Source organism: Pseudophryne corroboree, chromosome 5 (genome assembly GCF_028390025.1).
Source record: "Pseudophryne corroboree isolate aPseCor3 chromosome 5, aPseCor3.hap2, whole genome shotgun sequence".
NCBI lineage: Eukaryota > Metazoa > Chordata > Amphibia > Anura > Myobatrachidae > Pseudophryne > Pseudophryne corroboree.
In genome coordinates, this window is record NC_086448.1 from 43,394,612 (window position 1) to 43,414,737 (window position 20,126).

The following is a 20,126-nucleotide window of genomic DNA, read 5'->3' on the forward strand; positions in this document are numbered from 1 at the left end:
TCAGACTTTAGGGCTTTTACCAAATAAAAATAGAAAATAAACATCTATCTGTATATACCATATACTGTAAATACAGTAGTGCTGTGCAAAAGTTTTAGGCAGTTGTGGAAAAAATGCTGCAGAATAGGAATGGTTTCAAAAATAACAAAATGCAAAGTGAATTAACTAAAGAGAAATCTAAATCATATCAATACAGACCACCGTTTGCCTTCAGAACAGCATCAATTCTTCTAGGCACACTTGCATACTGTTTTGAACGGAACTCGACAGGGAGATTGTTCCAAACATCTTGGAGAACTAACAACAGATCTTCTGTGGATGTAGGCTTGCTTATATCCTTCTGTCTCTTCTTATATTCCCAGACAGACGTAATGATGTTAAGATCAGGGCTCTGTGTTGGTCATATTATCACTTCAAGGACTCTTTGTTCTTATTTATGCTGAAGATAGTTCTTAATAACATTGGTTGTATGTTTGTGGTCGTTGTCCTGCTGCAGAATAAATTTGAAGCCAATCAGATGCCTCCCTGATGGTATTGCATGATGGCTAAGTTTCTGCCTCTATTTCTCAGCATTGAGTCGCAAAGAAATGGGCAACGTTGAAGATCGTAGATGCAGTGGAAGAATTGGGATAGGCATATGAATATCCTTACAAAGAACTAAGGTTCAAAAAGGGTTGAGATTACCTAGTGGATTAAAAAAAGGGCTATAAGCAAAAAAAAAAATAAAAAAAAAATGATGGGATAGAAACTAAGAAATGCAAGGGTGACTGAGAAAATAGTAACCCCAAACATATCGCATTCCTCAGGAAAGTGACTTACATATATGACTGGAAAAGCTGACCCTGGTTGTGTCATAATTTACACTCAACAGACTGTTTGTCCTACTAAATTTGTGTGTCCATCGTTGTGCATGTAAATAAGCATGGGGTAAAGAGGGTGAGCATAGGTGTCATTCTCTTTGGGACTCAATGCACAGAATATTTGATTTCAATAAGGAATAATAAATACCCTTCAAGACAAGATAAAGCAGAACAAGTCGTAGAAATGTACACGAGTAAGAAAACTTTTTGGATCAGATTATTCATGGAATTTTTCAACAGCCGTGTTTAACAACATCAACAACAACATTCATTATTACATAACCATATGCAATATTTAGAAAACACATATGTCTACTCCATTTAATTATCACCTCAATAAAAGATCAGTCTGATTTCTATGTTATTAATGTTGATAGAAATTACACCTTTTTTTATCATTTCTAACTTTGAATTGAACCAAAGCATCATCTCCAAATTGCTCAAGAAATTAAAGATTAACTTGTTTTCCAGGATGTAATGAAGTCCAAATTTGGCAGCTGTGCGGGATGCCAGCCAAACTCAGATACAGGGCCGGTGCTAGGGTGCCCCCCTGCAAACTATAAATTTGCGCCCTTCCATATTTTACAAATGGACAGCTTGCATTGAAAAAAGGGGTGTGGTCTCACAAGGCAGGGGCATGGCCACACAATAGTAACTTTTCAAATTACATCACAAAGTAGCACAATCTTATTTACATTACTCCACGCGTAGTAGTGCCGCTTATACACATACTGCACCCAGTAGTAGTGCCGCTTATACACATAATGCCCACAGTAGTAGTGCCTCTTATATACATAATTCCCACAGTAGTAGTGCCACCTATACACATAATGCCCACAGTCAGAGGCGGATTTAGGGGTCAGGCCACCCCTAGGAACAACATTTTTGGCCACCCCCTCTAAAAAAAAATCACAAACAATTATATGTTTCTTACTCTCACCTCCCAAATTGCCACTCCATAGTCTTCTTATTACCCCTTCTTAGCTCTCTCCTTGTCAGTTCCCTTCATATCTCACTTTCCTCCCCACTTCCACAGCTCACAGTGCTCTCCTCACACCTCACTGCCCCCACAGGTCACACTGCCCCATTCACACTTTACTGGTCCCCCAGCTCACTACCCCATCACAACTCACTGCCCTATCACATATCAGTTCTCCCCCCACACTCACACTGCCTCCCTACTTCTCACACTGCACAGAGTCACACACACAGGCTGCGAGCGACATTGTGCACTATTGGATGCAGTGACGTGTGGCCAGGTGAGGCAGAGCCTCATATATTGTGTGTAAATCTGGGTCTGGTACTAACCATGTGTGGCTATGTGTGTGTTGCTTTGTGCATATGTGGATGTGTGTGGACAGAAGGGGGGGAAGGGGGCACACCATTGTCTATTTTGCCACCGGGCATCTAGACTGAACTTATACCACTGTGCCCACATGAACCCTAACCTCCCCCCTTAGTGCCTAACTCTAACCACCTCCCAGAATTGCCTCATTCTAACTCCCCGTCCCTGCTGCCTAACCCTAACTTACCCTCCCCCACAGCCTGACCCTAACCCTCCCCAGGCGTGCCTAAACCTAACACCCCACTCCTAGCCCTAAACCTAACCTGCCATGTATACTTACAGTCGGGATGCCACCTGCCAGGAATCAGGTGTCGGTCCCCTGTCCCTTTTGGAGTTCTGGCGTGGGGATTCTGAAGGGTATCAGGATCCCGGCATTGGTATTTCGACTGCCAGTATCCCTACAGGTCGCATCTTGACCACATCACGCTGAATGGGGTGACCAGGGACAGGCTGAGGAGGGCTAGTAGTAGCACTACAGAGGTATCCAGGGTGGTATAGAACAGACATAGCCTGAGTGGTGACTATAGCAGGATGGTACCAAATATGGAGGAGGCTACATACAAGTGTAAACCTCCCTGCATCCAGCAGCAAGTGCTGCTTTCTCTGCCCTGAGCAGTGAAATGAGGACTGGCTGCTATGGATTTTATCCTTAGGCCCCAGACAGGGATGTTAATAATACCCCTTTCAGACCGCCTGAGGTGGGTCGCACCCGGGAGCCTGACACGGGAGCTCCCAGTGTGCGACCCACCTCAGGCGCCCCACCGCCACTGTCTGCAACCCGGCATATTGCCGGGTTGGTGACGTCAGCGGTGATGCAACGGGGAGGGGGTGCGCTTGGAGATCACATGATCTCCAAGTGCCACCCGTACACACACAGTGAATGAGAAATGGGTCACAACGACCCGGCTACTGCTCACACCGCACAGTGAGCTGGGTTGAAGATGAGTTCAACCCTGCTCGTGACCAGGGTTGAAATGCCGGGTCACTCGACCCGGTATTTCAACCCTTGCACTTTTCAGACCGCACCCGAACATGGGTTATGCGCACTCATGTGCAAATAACCCGTGTTCATAGGTGGTGGTCTGAAAGGGGAATAAGCTGCAGGATTCCCCCCCACGGCAGAGGGTGGGGGTGCTGGGTGACTGATGGGCAGTAGCAGTAGTAGGGGGTAAGAATGGCACCAAAGAGAGGGGGAAGGCTCTGTGTAATACTATTCCCTCCCCCTCACCTCCCCCCATAAACACACACACAGACAGACACATACAGCACTAAACACACACACAGTACCTCACAACTTCAAGCAGCAGAATACTTCTTTTTCTGTCAGTCTCTGAGTCTGGCAGGCAGCCTTGTCCTTGTAGCTCCGCCCCCTCAGGTCCATGTAGCCCTGCCCCTCAGATCAGTGTAGCGCTGCCCCCTTTTCCTGCCGAGCAGGTCAGCAGGAGAAATGCCGCCGATGTCAAGTGGGGAAGGACTGGAAAGGCTTGAAGCTGCCGGCGCCAGTGCCTGTCACACAGTGTGACAGGCACAGCAGCCAGCAGCAGCAGGGTCACAGGCACAGCACAGGGATACAGAGCAGGTAGATGCCTCTCCACCCTGGCGCCTACCTGCTCTGCATCTCTTTGCTGAGCGGGAAGCGTCAAGCCTGCTCAGACATTTCTTAAAAGGGCAATCATTTACAAGGCATGGTTTAGACTTGTAAATGACTGCCCCTTTAAAAAAATGTCCGAGTTTGGCTGGCAGTTTGCACGGTTGCCGAACATGGATTTCATAACATCCCGCCCGCTCATTTTTCTGCAGCATTTCTTTAAAGGCTTCAGATGTTGTTTTTTAGTAAATATCAGCCATGAAATTACCTCAGACCATGCAAACAATATTAATTTAATATTAATACCAGTTAGTCCATGTCTTTCTCATGGTATAAATTAATACTGGAATAGCTTCAATGAATTTGAAAATGATTCTCAAACTAGCTTGTCAAATCTATAGAAAAGTTGACAGCATTTCTAGAAATGTTTGAACATTTTCCAAAGTGTGAAAATTGTGTCCAGATTTGTGGCCTTTAGAGCTGTTTGACTTAGCGTGTACATGCTCATTATTTTATGCCACATCCATTGAATATTCGTACACATTTACTGTACAATTAGCAATCTTGACAAACTCATATTAGACTTCCATTTGCCACCGGAAATTCAGTTCCAGTAGCCTGAAAACGCTATAACCTTTACATGAATATCTTGGAATGATCATGTTTCAGAACTCCTACCTTAACATGTTATTTGCAAAGGAGACATCAATATCTGTGAAGAGGGTGTCACAGACAAGTCACACAAATTCCAATGTTATATAAATATATACCTGGACCTTGTAATGTAATTAATTACCTCCTCCATATCCCTGCTTTAACACAACAGTGGATGGAAGAGAAAAAGCATCAAGGTGCCATACCAGTCTTGACCATTGATGCTAACTCAAACTGTAATACATTTTTTTGCAATTTGTGGAAGTTTGGGAATTTGAAGTGATTTTTTAAATTTTTGTATAGAATTGACAGATTAGTTCCACTTCTTCACTGCTAAAACCTTTCTCAGTCCTGAGCTGAGCATATTTCATCTAATTTTTGACTAGCCCAAGGCCAGGTTAAGACTTGGAAAAAAAGGAACAAAGACAAGTTAAACAACCTTAAAATACACTTAGAAAATGAAAATGTATAATTTATCTTTTAAAAATGCAATAGCAGCAGCCTCTGTACTACTTACACATTGGGACAGGACTCAGGAGGACTCTCTGTGTGTCTCTTTCTCTAGACCCTAAATGCTTTCATTAGATAACAGGTTACACAGGACCCAGACACCCAGGTGGAGAGGAGTAGGATAAGCTGGTATCCCTTGGTCACTTGCAGCTCTTTCCCCCCTCCTATCTCTCCTCTGTTAGAGAATCTCTGTTAGTATTTCATGAAACCTGATATGCCTGTGTGTCGGCCTGCATTGCATACTGTCCTGTTCTGGCAACCTGTTTCTGCTGCTCCACAAGAGGGAGAACTAGTGATGTCAATGTGCTCCTGCCATGGGGCCCCATGACTGAGGTGGGCCTGGGGTACAGTATGCCCTGTGCCTCCCATATTAATCTGGCTATGGCCATATTCCAACATTGAAATCAGTATATGTGTATGCAGGATCCACACAAGATCCATGCAAATTTTACCTTTTTTGTTCAAAAAGACTTTACATTTTCAGAAAAAAAGATGAATTTGTTCTTATGTTTATACAGCAAAGAACATGTGCCCCAAATGATTATTTTGTAACTGAAATGGCAAGACATTGAACTAAAATTATGATGTTGAGAAAACACAGTGCTACACATACTTTTGTTGGTGGGTGTTGAGAAAGAGAGTGTGCATCTTTCTAATGAAGAGATGGTTTGTTATGGTGGGTTATATTTAACAACTTTCTTTGTATGCCCTGTGTTGCACTACGAATAAGTGGCTACTGGGATTGAGAATAAGTTACATAGTATAGAAAGAGAGAGGGAGGGACGAAGGGGAAAAAAATGTACTGTATGTACTGTATTTTGTTTCTAGTTACTGCCAAGAAATATTTTGTGATTCTTGCTTTAGTTGTAGCCCCCCTTTTATATTATTAACAGGAAATAGCACAATTAGCCCCCCTTTTATATTATTAACAGTAAATAGCACAATTCTAGACATACTCTAGGTTTTCATATTTATACCAGCATTTGGATATTATAAAGCATTTATTCTGGTAGTTGCAATGACACACATAACATTTGTAGGAATAATATGTTTTTCCAACAAGCTTTAACAATTTGAAAAGTGGACAACCTACAGGATTAGATAAAGGCTTCACTGAGTTTATGTAATCCAGGATTAGGGAAATATTGGGTTTTAAACCTCTCCCCTATCTGGTCTTCCTAATTCTTTTTGTAGTTTAAGGAGTTATCACCACACAGTGACTGGGCTTTTTTTTTTTTTAAAGAAGAGTTTCCCCTCTTTCAAATGAGATTGGCCCCAAGTATGTAGGTGTCAGAAAAGGTGACATTGGTCATCTTCCATGTCCTTCCCACCCAGTGGCACTCCAAGCCGACCTGAACTTCTCACCCTAGCTTCTTATAATGGGATGTGATACTTTGCTGGGACTTAGTACTACAATACAGAAACAAGAGAGCAGGTGCACCATACAACCATTACAATTATAATACATTTAATTATACTGTACATTGACTTCCGGTTCCGGCATGGGAGAGTGAACAGCTTCTCCCTGCAGCTCCGCTCTCCACGCTGCTATACCCAGCCTTAACCCTGTCGGCCGCAGCTAGACACCGCTCCCGGTCCCCTAACAGATCGGGTATAGCTATGGACAAGTTCATGAGCCCACCACCGCCCGCAAAGCAACCTCCGGTAATGCAGCAGCAGCGCCAGGAGAAGCGTCGTGGCGACCATAACATGGCGCCTGACACAGACAAGGGTCCGGGGACGCCAGCGGCGAAGAAAGCTATCTCAGCCGCGGAAGGGATCAAAAGTATGCCGGAAGGTAATATCACAGCTTCCCTCACATATGATGAACTTACCAAGGCTATGCAAGCCACTATGGCGCCGTTATTACAGAAGGCGGTTGCAGACATAACTACACAGATTTCCCGCTTGTCTGACCGCATATCAGGGGCAGAGGCACACATAAGCCAGAACATGGATGATATCCACACGCTACAAAAGTCAGTCAAAGACTTGCTATTAGATAACAAACGCATGGCTGATAAGCTTGACAATATTGAAAACAGGTCACGACGTAACAACCTGCGTATCACCGGGCTCCCTGAATCTATCAAAGGGGCGCAGTTAGAATTTTTTGTTCGTCATACACTACCTGAATTACTACATGTAAAATCTGAATGCTCAGATATAGTGATTGAAAGAGTACACAGGATGGGAGAAGTTAAACCTGCTTCAGCACATAAACCGAGGGTTGTCATTTTTAAAACACTGAATTACTTGCATAAACAGGTGCTTTGGTCTGCTTCTAGAAAACACAACCCCCTCGTTTGGGAATCCCATACCCTGAGACTGTTCCAGGATTTCTCTGTAGAGCTTTCCAGAGTGAGACGATCCTTCTCAACGGTCTGTACTACGCTGATACAAACAAACCGCAAGTTTCATATGTTATACCCAGCCAAGCTTAGAATTTTCACAACGTCAGGCTTTGCTGATTTTTCTAACGCAGCAGATGCTGCAGCTTATCTCAAGGAAGAGTCGGATGAAATAGGAACTGATCCCACGGTAGAACCTGATGATATGGCTGTGTGAACCACTTGCTAATCTGTTACCGGGAATTTGACTTTGAATCCTTGAAACGAGACATACCCCGTACACTCAATCTTAGACATGATGAGTGTGCAATCTTGTCTGATATCACAAGTTTTGTACCCATATATACACTTATATAACATAATAATGTTATAATGAGAAGATAGCCCACGCTTAGTGGATCTACTTACCTGAGTTTGGAAAATTATATGTTTGAGCAGCTCGGAGAGCGGAGCTCTGCCGTTCTTGATTGTTTTGAAATTTTATTATTGAAAGACCCCTCCCTGATATCTAGAATCGTACCGGTTTGGGTACCAGGGATTTTTCTGGAGGTCACTTAGTTTTTTTTTGTAGGAATGGTTTTGTTCCTTATGTCTTGCGTCTCCCCTTTCCCCTGTGTTTTTTCCCTCCTCTCTCTTTACTTTTCTCTCTCTGACTTTCCTTTGCAATTATTATTCAAATACCACTTTAATGTCTCTTAATATAGGCTCTCTTAATATTAGAGGGATTCATACACCTGCTAAGCGCCGAAAACTCTTTACCTACCTTAACAAACGCAATGTTGATCTTATATGTTTACAGGAAACTCATTTGATGCCAGATGAAGTGAAAAAGTTACAAATTATGGGTTGGTCTGTCTTAGGTTCAGCGTCCTTTAATACTAAGTCATGTGGGGTAGCAGTCTTAGCAAAAAAAGCTTTAAACTTGCAGGTTACGTCAACCTTTTCTGACCCGCTTGGTAGATACCAGACTATATCCCTTTCCCATACAGGTACCTCCTTCTCTATTTGTAATGTGTATGCTCCTACTCAATATAAAAAATCCTTTTTTGTGGAACTCCTTACACATTTACATAAATATGACACCTCCTCCCTGATAGTATGTGGAGATCTAAACTTAATATCTTCTCAATATCTAGACAGATCCCCTCCCTCCAAACGGCAGACTCCTCTCCCTAGATTGGGTGTCCCATACCTTAGCAAAGATCTTAACTTAATAGATTCCTGGAGGACACTCAATCCAACGGAGAGAGAATTTACTTGCTTATCACTAACTCACAATACTTGGTCCAGAATAGACTATATATTACTTGCTGAATCCCTGTTTCCTTCACTTGCCTCGGTGGAGATAGAACCCCCCCTTTTATCAGATCACTCATTGATCACTGCGAAACTAGTTCTGACAAAAAGTAAAGCCACCCCTCCGAGTTGGAGATTTCCATCCCACTTGTTTCAATCCCAGGGTCTAAAACAAAAACTTCTGACTGCATGGAATAATTACGCAGAAATAAATGCATCCCATTCCTCTACTAACCCCCCCCCTCTTTTGGCAAACCGCCAAGACGGTCCTTCGAGTTGAAGTGATAGCTTTTACCGCAAATACCAAAAAACGCCATAAACAAGAATACTTGCAGTTGCAAGAGAAACTATCTAATGCGTTCCAAATGTTTAAGACACTCCCCTCACCAGCACATAAAACTACCTACTTGGAAGCTAAATTAGCCTATAATGAATTTCTCCTAACTTTAGGAGACAAATACCTTTTCAATGTGCATTCAAAATTTTATAAGTTTGGGAATAAAGTGGGAAAGCTCCTAACTAACTTATTACAAGGATCTAGACCGCGCACAGTTGTTCACCCTTTGATACGTCCAGACGGCTCCAAAACTGTCTCTGAAGCACAAATAGTTGAAACTATGAAAGGTTTCTATCAGTCTTTGTACTCAGCCCCGGCGGTGGTTCCAGAGGAGTCCTTAGAAGATCATGACTCTATCCCCACTTTACCTCCCTCCTCCTCCTCAACTTCTATCTCTTCTATTTCTTCTTCTTACTGGAATTCCCTTACTTTACCACAAGTACCAGAGAAATTTATGACGACCCTGACGAACCCCATTACCCCTGAAGAGATCTCTTGGGCTATTGGAAAGTTGAAACTGGCCTCGGCGCCGGGCCCTGATGGATTTTCAAATGAATTTTATAAAATATTATCCCCACAGATAGCCCGGCCGCTGGCGGACACTTTCAACTTTGCAATAGACCAACAGTCTCTTCCTCTTTACTTTTCTGATGCTATTATAAAAGTCATCCCCAAGCCTGGGCGAGACCTTAGCCTCCCTGGTTCATATAGGCCGATCTCTCTGCTAAACGTAGATTATAAAATACTGACAAAAATTTTGGCAGAGAGATTGAAACCTTTATTGCCCCTCTTGATTAACTCAGACCAGACAGGATTTATCACCGGCAGACATTCTGTAGTGAACGTCCGAAGACTTTTAGCAGTCATCCAACAATCTACCTTGACCTCTGATATTTCCTCTTCCAACATGGTGATTACATTAGACGCAGAAAAAGCTTTTGATTTGGTATTGTGGCCCCATCTTTTTCAAACATTATATAATTTTGGCTTTCCCCCTCACTTTATTCAGATAATTCGCACTTTATACTCTTCCCCTAAATCAATGGTATCTTGCAATGGTCTTTTATCTTCCCCTTTCCTACTTCAAAGAGGTACTCGCCAAGGATGTCCGTTATCCCCTCTTCTCTTTGCACTAGCAGTTGAACCTCTAGCTGTCGCAGTACGTAGCTCCCCCCTGATACATGGAATTACTATACACTCTCTTGAACTGAAGATAGCTCTCTTTGCTGATGACACGCTTATTTTCCTTTCTAAACCTACACAATCTTTACCTGCCCTACTTCACCTTCTCGACTCCTTTGGAGCGCTGTCGGGGTTTAAAGTCAACTTAACAAAATCGGAAATTATGCCGCTGGGAGCAGACGCCCTAGACTTTATTGATAAAGCTGACATTCCTTTTAGAGTAGCCTCCTCTCATTTTCCCTACTTAGGGGTACACATTCCTTCGGACTTAACTAAATTATACTCCCTAAATTTTCCCCCCATAATATCTAAAATAACCACTAGACTGGAATCGTGGAAAGACTTACCAGTCTCTTTGCTGGGCAGACTTGCCATAATCCAGTCAATAATCTTTCCGAAGCTTTATTATTGTATGCAAATGATCCCGTTGGCATTGCATAAATCAGATATTGCTAAAATGGAAAATTTGTTTCTAAAGTTTATATGGCAAGGTAAAAGGCCTAGAATAGCAAAAATTAAACTTGTCACTCCCCGGGCAGGTGGAGGAATGGGATGCCCAGATCTAAATAACTATTCCTTAGCTACCTTTTTTAGATATATCAACGATTGGATTCTAAACAATTCTACCTATACAGATTCTACTTTGGACCAAGCTATTTTTTACCCATACTCCCCTGGAGCTTTGATTCAAACTAAACTGTCAAAGATTCCTACCCACATAAAAATGCACATTTTGTTTAGGGATACATATGCTGCTTGGGTTTCTTTAAACAAAATTTGTCATAGGAATCCTTGCATCTCTTGTTTTCCCCCCTTGTGGGGTAACCCCTCTTTTTCCTCATCTTTGAATAATTCGCTTTTTTATTACTGGAAATCTAAAGGTCTAGATACTTCACATAAGGTTTTTGATCCCGGAGGAAATATATATTCATTTACAGAGCTTGCTAAACGCTTTGAACTGCCCCACACCCACAGATTTATGTATTTTCAAATCAGACATTACTTAAACAGTATTAAAATAGTCAGGACTAATACTTACCCCACTCCAATTCTTCCCTCACAACTTATCAATATCGATATCCTATTAGAATTTCTGCTACATAAACCCTACAAGGTTAAATACTTGTATACAATTCTCTTGAAGGCCTGTTATAATACTCACCCTCAATGGGAGGTTTTGGTACAAAAATGGGCATCGGATATCCCATCTGTTACTCAAATTGGTGATGTATTGGCTCTACACACTCTTTCTCTGAAAACGTTACAGTCCAGCTACCTCCAAGAGGTGTACATTCGAACCCTTCATAGGGCTTATATAACACCAAGCCAAAGACGGCATATGGTCCTTGAGGAACAAGGATATTGTTTGAAATGTAGAACCATGATAGCGGATTACTCCCACTGCATGTGGAATTGCTATAAATTAAAACGCTTCTGGTCTAAGTTAATGGTTTATGTCAATTCACTTTTTCACACCAAGTTAACCTTTGAACCGCTTGCATGTATGGGGCTTAACTTTTCTGTTTGGATTGCACAAAAACTGGAGAAACCTGTTTTTCCTTTACTTATTACTATTATAACAGTGGCCAGAAAATGTATTTTGGCCCACTGGACAAAAAAAACGGCTCCCCAGTTAAATACAGTGAAACAGAAGCTACTCCAAATTCTGTATTTTGAACGCAAGTATGCCAGATTAGAAGCACTAACAGGTGCTCATAAATTCTATCAGAAATGGATGCCTTTTATCACTACCCTAGAATCTCACATACAAAATCATATTATGACTGTTTTTGAACAAGTGTATTCTACTTCTCCCAATACTGTATGATCCTTCATGGTTTCAGTATGTATAGAATGTCAGAGTGTTGTCTCTCTTTTTCTTCTTCTCCTCTCTTTCTATCCCTTCTACCCTTATCTCACAACCCCGAAATGTCTGTCTTGTAACTAGTTTAGTCTTTCTTTATTTTAAAAAAATAAGAAAAGAAAACAAAGTATGTCATTTTCTTCTATAATTTGTAGGTGGTTTTGCTGATGCATGTTTAACCATAACACTTTTTAAGCCTAATTCTGATTTAATATCATTTTGATTAGGTATAATTGGTCCGACCTAGTCTAATTTCCTATATTGAACTATACTGAATACAAGACCACTACTGCTTGACTATCTGAGAATGAGCATTGCTTAGAATGATTTGTTAATGTCAAATGCACTTGGTTGTATCACCTACACTATGAACCTCTAACCACTCTTTTTGTTTTGTTATTTCTTGAAAATCTTTAATAAAGAAATTTAAAAAAAAAAAAATTATACTGTACATCATATCTGAGGTTCTATAATCTGAGGTACCAGTGGCAAATGCAGGATTTCTTGAGGGGGGTTTCCAAATGCTTTCCACAGTCTCCCGCCCTGGGGAACATTATAGCATGTGCAAGAGTCTGGCAGAGCTGTAGAAGAACCTAGTAACGACCCTGGACATTAATGTAAACTTTGGTCTTTTGATACATTGGATACAGTATGGAATACAGTATTAATATTTTACACTATAGATGTTCTCTAATTTAGACTGTATCAAACATTTACATAATATAAATAAGTGGTCAGGAAAAGGTTAAACATTCCATAATGAATAAATACTCAAACATAATAGTACCAGTACTTAACTTTCTAAGCTCACATTCTCCCCCCTCATGGTAAGGCTCCTGTCTTTTCTTCCTGGTAGCTACTCTCTGGTCCATTGCACTGATTGAGGACTCACATTCACACACACACACAGCAAAATGTGATGCAGCTCTGTTCTGTCCTTTAAACTGCATATTGCGGTGGCAGCTGTCATAATTGTATCATATACGAGCACTATTGTTGTCATCATTTGAGCCACTTGCCAAGAGGAGGGGGGTTTCCAGGCAACCAGAAACCCCCCCTGCGCTTGACTGTGTGTACCCCAATAATGTTAGGGACCTGTCCAATGAGGTCACCTTGACGATTGGTGGGCAGGCTCATATATTGGCCAATGTACTGTATGCCAAGAACCTCAGATATGTTGTATAATTAAAATTTTTATAATTCTAATGATTGTATGGAGCACCTGCTCTCTTGTTCTTATATTGCTCAAGAAGTATTTCTGAAATGCACAGTGTTATTGTCTGAGTCTCACATGTACACAGATGTCATTTTAATGCTCTCCTCCATTCCCAGCCTTTATAAAGTAGTGTGCAGCGTATTGGCTGAAGGATGCAAGGTTTAAAGATGTCATTTGTCATTAGGTCCAGCACCCTCTCAAATACAAATTGCAGCAAGCAGAAGGGAGTGACTAGTAGGGAAGTTCCCAACAGTCAATACTTAAGAAAGAAAAAGGAACCAGTTTAAGAATTGGTGCACTCTTTCCTTAATATTCAACTAGTTCAAATCACATGTTATTATAGATATGCCCTCAAAAGGTTTCATTATCAATGTTACACTTTACTAATGTTACACTTATTTGGAAAGCTGTGTTGATGCTCAAAATAATGTTTTAGTTAACGTATGCTGTAATATCTTTGTTATATATGAATGCCCTCAATTAGGGCTTCTTAAAGCGAAGTATTAAAAACAAAACACCAAAAAATGAATGCTAGAATAATGTGATGAAATTTAAACTAAATTGTGTGAATGAAGAGTTAATAAAACATTCCTTCTTTATATTTCATAACTTGTCTCAGCTGTACTTCTCTGTAAATTTTCATATAGTATGTAATAGTTATAATCAAAGTATATCACAAAGCTCTAAGATGTAGCAAATTCTATGAGTGAATTTCACCTTTTTTGTATCTTTATAATTAATACATTATGTTATCTCTTTGTGGATGAACAATTGTATCCATGTCACAATGCTACCATGTAATGGGATTGTTCAGTACTTCAAAAAGCGATGTTAAAATGAGGTTACAATTGAAGCTCAGATACAGCAAGTTCTAGATCTTAATAGATTCCAGACTTTTATTTCTGAAATAATTATAGATCCCCACTTGTGATTTTCTATAGTCAAGGTGTTAATTGTTACCATCCAAAGGGGTTAAGTTTATATTGTATATACTAGAGATGTGCGGCGGGCAATTTTCGTGTTTTGTGTTTTGGTTCTAATTCCCTGCTCATGTTTTGGTTTTGGGTTGGTTTTGCCAAAACCACCCTTTCGTGTTTTGGTTTTGGTACTGTATCTTTATGATTTTTGAGAAAAACAATAAACAGCTAAGATCACAGAATTTGGGGGTAATTTTGATCCTACGGTATTATTAACCTCAATAACATTCATTTCCAGTGTATTCTGAACACCTCACACCTCACAATATTTTTTTTAGGCCAAAAGTTTGCACCGAGGTGGCTGTATGACTTAGCCAAGTGACACAAGTGTGCGGCACAAACACCTGGCCCATCTAGGAGTGGCACTGCAGTGTCAGACAGTATGGCACTTTTAAAAACTAGGCCCCAAACAGTACATCATGCAAAGAAGAAAAAGAGGTGTAATGAGGTAGCTGTATGACTAAGCTAAGCGACACAAGTGTGCGGCACAAATACCTGGCCCATCTAGGAGTGGCACACACTTGGAGACAGGATGGCACTTAAAAAAACTAGTTCCCAAACAGCACATGATGCAAAGAAAAAAAGAGGTGCAAGATGGAATTGTCCTTGGGCCCTCCCTCCCACCCTTATGTTGTATAAACAGGACATGCACACTTTACCAAACCAGTCATTTCAGCGACAGGGTCTGCCACACGACTGTGGCTGAAATTATTGGTTTGTTTGGGCCCCCACCAAAAAAGATGCAATCAATCTCTTCTTGCGCAAACTGGCTCTACAAAGGCAAGATGTTGACCTAATACTTATACTTCGATTCCTCGCCCCTTTCACTGTGTACATTCTCCTCCTTACAGAGTATTATTTCGTCCCCACTGGAATCCACCATCACAAGTCCCTGTGTACTTTCTGGAGGCAGTTACTGGTAAAGGTCTTCCTGGATGGATTTTATAATTCATTTTGATGAACATCATCTTTTCCGCATTTGGTGGATGTAACCTCCTACGCCGAACGCTGAAAAGATTACCGGCTGCACTAAACACTCTTTCGGAGTATACACTGGATTGGGGCAACTTAGGTAAAATAAAGTCAGTTTGTGCAAGGGCATCCAAATTGCCTTTTTTTTCCTGCCAGTATACATACAGACTGTCTGACATGTCACTCATATAATTGTCCACCATTCATTCAATGTTGACAGAATCATATGCAGTGACAGTAGACATGTTAGTAATCGTTGGTCAGTCCTTCAGTCCGGACCAGATGTCAGCAATCGCTCCTGACTGCCCTGCATCACTGCCAGCGGGTGGGCAAGGAACTATTATCTTTTTCCTCGCAGCCCCAGTTGCGGGAGAAAGTGAAGGAGGAGATGTTGACTGGTCAAGTTCTGCTTGAGTTGACAATTTTCTCACCAGCAGGTCTTTGAACCTCTACAAACTTGTATCTGCCGGAAAGAGAGATACAACGTAGGCTTTAAACCTAGGATCGAGCACGGTGGCCAAAATGTAGTGCTCTGATTTCAACAGATTGACCACCCTTGAATCCTGGCAGAGCGAATGAAGGGCTCCATCCACAAGTCCCACATACTTTGTGGAATCGCTCTGTCTTAGCTTCTCCTTCAATTTCTTCAGCTGCTTCTGCAAAAGCCTGATGAGGGGAATGACCTGACTCAAGCTGGCAGTGTCTGAACTGACATTACGTGTGGCAAGTTCAAAGGATTGGAGAACCTTATACAAGACAGAAATCATTCTCCACTGCGCTTGAGTCAGGTGCATTCCCTCTACTTTGCCTATATTGTAGGTGGATATATAGGCTTGAATAGCCTTTTGCTGCTCCTCCATCCTCTGAAGCATATAGGGTGTTGAATTCCACCTCATTACCACCTGTTGCTTCAGATGATGGCAGGGCAGGTTCAGGAGTGTTTGATTGTGCTCCAGTCTTCGGCACGCAGTGGCTGAATGCCGAAAGCGTCCCTCAATTTTTTTCGGGCCACAAACAGCATCTCCTGCACGCCCTTGTCATTTTTCAAAAAAATTCTGCACCACCAAATTAATTGTATGTGCAAAACATGGGACGTGCAGGAATTTGTCCAGATGTAATGCACGTACAATATTGGTGGCATTGTCCGATATCACAAATCCCCAGGAGAGTCTTATTTGGGTAAGCCATTGTGCAATGATGTTGCTCAATTTCCGTAAGAGGTTGTCAGTGGTGTGCCTCTTACGGAAAGCGGTGATACATAACGTAGCCTGCCTAGGAATGAGTTGGCATTTGCGAGTTGCTGCTCCTGGTGCCACTGCTGTTGTTGCTGCCGGAGGCAATACATCTAGCCAGTGGGTTGTCACAGTCATATAGTCCTTAGTCTGCCCTGTTCCACTTGTCCACATGTCCGTGGTTAAGTGGACAGTGGGTGCAACTGCATTTTGTAGGACACTGAGGACACTTTTTGTGACGTCTCTGTACATTCTCGGTATCGCCTGCCTAGTGAAGGGGAACCTAGATGGGAATTGATACTGGGGACACAGTACCTCAAACAATTCTCTAAGTCCCACTGAACTAATGGCGGATACTTTACACACGTCTAACACCAACATAAATGTCAAGGCCTCAGTTATCCACTTTGCAAAAGGATGACTGCTGTTATATTTCATCTTCCTCACAAAGGACTGTTGGACAGTCAATTGCTTAGTTGAAGTAATATAAGTGGTCTTCCAACTTCCCCTCTGGGATGACCATCGACTCCCAGCAGCAACAACAGCAGTGGCAGCAACAGCAGGAGTACCACCGGAGAAATCCCAGTTAGGAGAGGACTCCTCAGTCTTGCCATTGACATGCCCTGCAGGACTACTGATGTTCCTGACTGAGGAGGAAGACGACGTTGAGGGAGTTGGTGGTGTGGCTTGCAGGAGCTAGGGTACAAGAAGAAGAAGGGATTCAGGTGTCAGTGGACTGCATACGCTCTTACCCAAAGTTTCACAACTTGACACTGACTTCTGATGAATGCGCTGCAGGTGACGTACTGTATAAGGGAGGATGTTCCTAGGTGGTTAACGTCCTTACCCCTGCTTATTACAGATTGACAGAGGCAACACATGGCTTGACACCTGTTGTCCGGTTTGTGGAGAAATAATTCCACACCGAAGAGGTGGCTTTTTTGGTATTTTGCCCAGGCATCACAATGGGCTTCTTCATCCCACAGACAACAGGTGTCTCTCCCGGTGCCTGATTTAAACAAATCACATCACCATCAGAATCCTCATTGTCAACTTCCTCCTCAGCGCCAGCAACACCCATATCCTCATCCTGGTGTACTTCAACAGTGACATCTTCAATTTGAATATCAAGAAACTGGACTGTGGGTGCTCCTTCCAGAACTTGCAGGGTGCGTGCAAATGGTGCAAGGAGCCACCTCTTCCCATCCAGTGTTGGGAAGGTCAGGCATCGCATCCGCCGGCACACTTGGACTCTCCTTAGGGATTTGTGATACCATCTTAGAATGCATAGTTCTTTTCTGTGCTTTTTTCAGCTTAACTCTTATCATTTTTATAGCAGGAGGATGAGTGCTTCCATCATAATGTGAAGCTGAACCACTAGTCATGAACATAGGCCAGGGTCTTAGCCGTTCCTTGCCACTCTGTGTCGTAAATGGCATATTGGCAAGTTTACATTTCTCCTCAGACCATTTCAATTTCTTTTTTTGGGTCTTTTTTTTACTGAACTTTGGCTTTTTGGATTTTACATGCCCTCTACTATCACATTGGGCATCGGCCTTGGCAGATGACATTGATGGCATTTCATCATCTATGTCATGACTAGTGGCAGCAGCTTCAGCACCAGGAGGAAGTGGTTCTTGATTTTTGCCTATTTTATCCTCCACATTTTTGTACAGGAAAGCGTACCTCTACACCACACAGGGCAAACCCTTTAAAAATTATTTGGATTCAATATTAATAACCCCTTTATTTGGAGTAAATAATATACAGCACAGGACAGCACCACTGAATTTATATGGCAGCACCACTGGACTGGACTAATATGGAATTATATGGACTTATATGGAATTATACAGCAGAATCACTGGAATTATATGGCAGGATCACTGTACTTATACATCAGTACAAAAAACCAGATGGTGGCGCGGCTGGGAATTCTAGAAATGTGGATTAATTATCAATCTTACAGTAAGCAGTATAATTTGCAATTTTATAAAAAGTTTTTATTTCTCTAATAAACTAAACCATAAAAATACATGATGTACACAATATAATGCCTATATCATTTTTCCATAACCGATCCCATGATTTTAATAGGCCATCCACATTACACTTGTATAATCTTATAAAGGAATATTCCTCTTTTAAAAAAAAATATTAACTAAAACAAAGTGTATAAAAAGTCACAATAGTCTCTCAATAAGGTGCCGGCACCCTGCATGGTTTTCCAATTTGTTGATTAAATTTCCCTGTTAGAGATTTTTAGCTGGTAAATAACAATGTATACATTGGAGATTTCCACTTTTAAGTCATTTATATTGCAATATAAGGTGCTGTTCCCTTTGGCCAATTCTTTACTTTGATTCAAATAACTGTGTATTCTGAATCTTATACACAGTATACCTGCGTCTCCACGTGTTGATCCTCCTCGTCCACTCTGCTGGCCGTGCCAGTGTTTTACAGCATTGGTGGCGAGTGGAGATGTGGGTATATTTTCCCTCCTTTCCCCGGTAGTTCGGGCTCTCCTGCTGCAGGGAAACAGTCTGCCGTAAGCGGTGGAAATCACCCTCGTAAAGCCCCCTCGTATGACGCGTTTCTCCACCTCGTCTCTCGGCGGCTTCCTCAGATATGGCTTGGGGCTCTCTACTGTGTGCTTTTGTAGCGGGATACTCCCGCCATTGCCACGCCATCACGTTCATCCATTTCCGCATTTTGCGTCTCAAGCCTCATTCTGATCTCTGGCTTGTATAGGCTCCATCCGCCATCTTTGATTTTGCTTTCCAAGCCTCATCTTCATTACACCTATGACTCTATCTGTTCTCTTATTCCGGTGGCCATTATTTTAACTACGGTGATTGGTTAACCCTTAGACATAGCTTTTTACAATATCTACTGCTTACTGTATAATATTCATTAATATTCATTAATATGTCTCATATATATTCAAAAAGATCATTACATGTATATATACCCTATTTATTCCCAAGTGCATATAGACATAAATATAAATATAAATATATACATACCCATGATCATAATTCTAACCATTACCATAAATATAAATATATAATCTTCCATTTTCCAATTAAATCCATCAGCATTTATCCTCTATCTATCAATGATTACCCATATAGGCATACACTTAATTCTCTCCATAGATCCATATTTAGACCCTTAGCAAATGATAATAAAAGCAATAGTCATAATACAGTAATAACAATAACGAAGTATTTACTATAACCTCGTCACTGTCACCACCATTAATAAAACATTCCGTGATTGAAATCTTATAAATATAGCAGGGTCAAAAATACTAACAATTGCTTATATTTCCTACAATGACAAAAAACCTACGTAACCATTTTTTCATACTAATCTTTCTATATTTCCATCCTCCCCCCAAAAATAAACACACCCACAATCCCCCCCATTTAAATTAACCCCATCCTACCATCCTATATATTATGACTAACCACCCATGCTTATTTATCCCACCCTTTATATGTTATTTAATTCTATAGTGTCATTCAGTCCCAGAGGAGTCATAGTTCTCAAACGAAAAATCCAATAAGCCTCACGCTTACAAAGTTTAAAAAAATGATCCCCTCCCCTTTATGTATACTCTATGTGCTCTATACCTTTTATTGTGATATTTGTGATACTCCCCCCCTGACATTCTGTGATATGTCTATAGAGCGTGTTATTTTTCATTTTCTTTTCAATGTTTCTTTTATGCTCCATA